This window comes from Pinus tabuliformis, chromosome 4_2, assembly GCF_031772625.1.
Source record: "Pinus tabuliformis cultivar Carrire ecotype Pingquan chromosome 4_2, CPIR1, whole genome shotgun sequence".
In the NCBI taxonomy this organism is placed as follows: Eukaryota; Viridiplantae; Streptophyta; class Pinopsida; order Pinales; family Pinaceae; genus Pinus; species Pinus tabuliformis.
This window is the reverse complement of record NC_142304.1, coordinates 481605303-481609498: the sequence shown is the minus strand read 5'-3', so window position 1 is coordinate 481609498 and position 4196 is coordinate 481605303.

The following is a 4196-nucleotide window of genomic DNA, read 5'->3' as shown; positions in this document are numbered from 1 at the left end:
CTTCTCTCTGAAACTCCCCAAGATAGATCGAAATCTATTTCAAGAATCACTCGTCACATCCCTCGACTTATCTCCTAAACCAGAATATGGCCCTCATGCGTGTTGTTACTTTGGAGGAAATAAAGGATGTTGTAAAAACAATGTAAACTTTGAAATGAGAACTGATATGATTACCTGTTTCATTGAGGTAGCAAAAAAGTCAACCGATTTTGAAAAGTGGTGTTGCAGGATACATATATATATTTTTTTCGGAGCATATTTTTGACACTTTAATTTTTCTTATGTATCAAATATAAATATTTGTTTTTAAATGTTAATGATTTTCATGCTGATTTTAAAATGTGTTGATGCAGCATCAACCCCTTTTTTTAGAGGGCTTATTTTTGACACTTTATATTTTCTAATGTATTAACTGTGGATATTTTTTTTTTAATGTTACATTTTTTGACACTTTCAATTTTTTTATGTTCAATTGTTTTTTAAATATTGATTACTTAACAAATTTTCTAATTGCCTTATTTCTCTTTTTTTAAATGTTGATTCCTTAAAAAAAACAAATATAAAAATATATATAATAAAGACGAAAAAACATAAAAAAAATGTAAAAAAAAATTATCTTATAAACAATAAAAATTTGAAATAATATATGTGTGTGTGTGTGTGTGTGTGTGCATTTAACTATAGAAATATATAAATAAAAATACAACAATTTTAAAAACTGTTGAATTGAGGCTTCTATGATCCATATCAAGTTTATGAGATCCAAGTCTTCCGCTTTAGCAGAGCATGCAGAGAAAACCAAACGTCATGTCTGTATCAAGGAGGCCAGTTTTATTGCTAGAGTGTCGCAGTTCCATCACTGTAAATTTAGGGAAATACTTGAGATTGAAAAAAGACCGAGCAATCTCAATAGAGAGGACGGCTGGAAGATCAGTAGTTGCTGGGTCCTAACCCTCACTTCCTAGTTGTTTTCTTCACATCCTCCCCTACCTCATTTTACAGTTGGTTCTAGTTTTCTTATAAGTTAGTTTCCCCTTGGTATCACGTAACCTTCTCTATTTTGCCTTTGTTCGTTGATGGGTTGTTTATATAGTATGAGATATTTTAATAGCATTTAGTTTATGCTATTAGTTATATACTAATGATTATAACTTAATTAATAAAAGAAAACTAATTACTTTAATATTGAAATCGATCTATGATAATATGATTTTATTAATTTATAATTAAAATAATTTAACAATTAAATATATTGAAAATTTAAAATAGATTTATTCTTACTATATAATACTTAAATTAATTTATATATATATATATATATATATTAAAATAAATATAGTATAGTTAATACCTTTTATGTAAATTCATATATCCCCCTTAACTTTTAATTCAATAATAGTATAACTAACTATTAATTTAATAATTATTTAAATCCTTAACTTTAACTCATTTTAATTTTTATTTTTAATTAAATATAGTTATGCCCCCTTTTCCCTGGGTCTGGTCCAACTAGCCGTTTCCTAGTCAAATATAGCTGTTAGTTAGTCAATATAGCCGTTGCGTGGTCAAATATTATAGCCATTGGATGTTCTACTATGACTATTTAACTTGCAATCTAGATCTGATTCTTCAACTTGTCCTGACGATAAACCACACTGGTTGGTTCGAAACGCGTCGACAAATGAAATATCATGTGATTTATGCCAAAAATCTCTCATAAATTTTAAAAACTATTAAGAAAAGCTAAAAATATAAATTAAAAAATTAAAAGCAAACTTGATTTAAAAAAAAAAAAAATTAAAAAAATTTAAATAATTTAAAAACAAAAATAAAAAAAATAAACTAACAAAAGTTAACAAACTATTAAAATTAAATTTTAAATTTTAAAAAACATAAAGTAAAATATAATAAACAAAAACAACTAAAAAAATATGAAAAAAAAACCATAATCAAATCTGATTCTTAGAATCATATTTCAGCCCTGCCCTCCAATTTTTTTTTTATTTTTCTTTTTAATAATATTTATTTTTCTAAGATTTTAATATTAATGTTTTAAAATTTTTAATTAATTATGTCTTTTTATGTTTATTATATTTTTTTTCATTTTTTTTTTTTTTTTAATTTAAAATTTGATTTTAATAGTTTTTTAATTTTTGTCAGTTTGTTTTTATTTTTGTTTTTAATTATTAGATGATGATGATGATTGTTAACCAGACCAAACTTTGGTCTACCGGACCTAAAGAAACAAATTATTTAGTTTGATTTAAGATTTTATTCCTATGCTTAAAAAGCTTGGAGAAAAGCTTCCCGAGCTCACTATAATTTAAAATTGTTTTAATTCTTTTGATTTTATTTTGTTTAATTTTCTAGTTTATTTTTTTCAATTTTTTTTAAAATTGTTGTATTTTTATTTATTTATTTTGATAGTTTCTATTAAAAAAAAATCAATTTTTGTATCGTTTACAAGATAACTTTTTTATTTTTTTTACATTTTTAATGTTTTTTTTGAAAACATGTTTTTGTTATTATTTATTTCTTTGTATTTTTTTTTAATTCTTATTTTTATAGGTTAATTTTGTTTTCTTTCTTAACATTTTTATTTTTATGATTGATTTTCTTTTGTCTTTTATAGCTTTTTTTTTATTATATTTGATTTTTTTTTTTGTCTTTTTTATATATTCCATTTTTTTGTTTTTTTTTTTTTTAAATATATATTTTTATATTTAATATATTTTTTATTGTTTTTATTTTTGCTTTTATTTTTAAATTTATGTCTTCATTATTCTTTTGAAATTTTAATGTTTTTCGGAGTGATGATAAAATGTTTTACGCCATTTTTTTCAAAATGTTGTAAAAAAAAAAAAAAAAAAAACCATTATTTCAACATCAACACATCAACACTTTTCGTTTGCAGGGTGTTTTTTGCACAATTTTTGCACAAAAAATTGTTTTTCATTGCCATTTTTAAAACATGATGAAAATTTACCTTATAAAAAAAATGTTATTCCAGCATCAACACTTTTCATTTTCGAGTTGATTTTTCATGTTTTTAAGGGATTTTTGGCTATAGTTGTCGTCTTGAGTTTATAGTTCATGTTTGAAAGTTTACATTGTTTAGAGTGCATGGCAAAAAAAAGCGCCAGGACCAGACGGATTCACGACAGAATTTCACCAAGGCACATGGAGCTTTATTTGAAGGGGCATACTCAAAGTGGAGGAAGAATCTAGGCGAAAGCAAAAGGTATGTATGGGTCTCAACTCAACTTTCATTGCTTTAATACTCAAAAAGCCAAATCTGAAGATCCCCCGGGTTTTAGACCCATTACCTTGTGTAATATTATTTATAAAATAATTTCCACAATTATTGTAAAGCGACTTAAGCCTCTCCTTCCAGCCCTCATCTCTCTTGAGAAATCTGGTTTTGTTGAAGGTCTTCGATCCTTGAAGAAATCATTACCTCTTAAGAAATGGTTCACTCCTTGAAACAGCTTAAAACCCCTGGTATGATGATTAAGTTAGACTTATCTAAAGCTTATGATTGCCTAAGCTGGTCTTACCTAGTTAGTATTCTCAAATCCTTTGGTTTTGAACAACGTTGGGTGAATTGGATCTTCTCCCTTATCTCATCTCTTGTCTACTTTATCCTGCTCAATGGATCTCCCTCTAAAACCTTCAATCCCTCTCGAGGCTTAAGACAAGGTGATGTGATTTCCCCTTTTCTTTTCATCTTAGTTGTTGAAGGATTGGATAGATATCTGAAATCAACAATTCTTTCCTCTCAAATTAAGGGCCTTTTCCCATAGGGAAATGATATTTCCATTACTCGCTGACAATTTGTGGATGAGATCATGCTATTATGTCAAGTCTCCTTGAGAGAAGCAAGAAATATCAAAGAAATTCTACAAGATTTTATGACAGTCTCGGCCACCTTGGTTAATAATGAGAAATCTAGTATCTTCTTCTTCCCTCGCCAAGTTTACTAAGATTCTTGCCTGTAAGCTCCGTTTGATTTGGATCTGGTTCAAGCTTCTTATCGTCCTGGGGAAGGAGCCCCTTATGAATTTCCACCGGGAATTGGTTCAGTTTCTTTTGGTTCAAGTTTCCTCTTACAGTTATGTTTTCTATCCCATTTCTTGTATTCCTACTACAATGGGCCACCATCTCTGTTTCTTAGTCTTCAGGGCGAATGATAATAT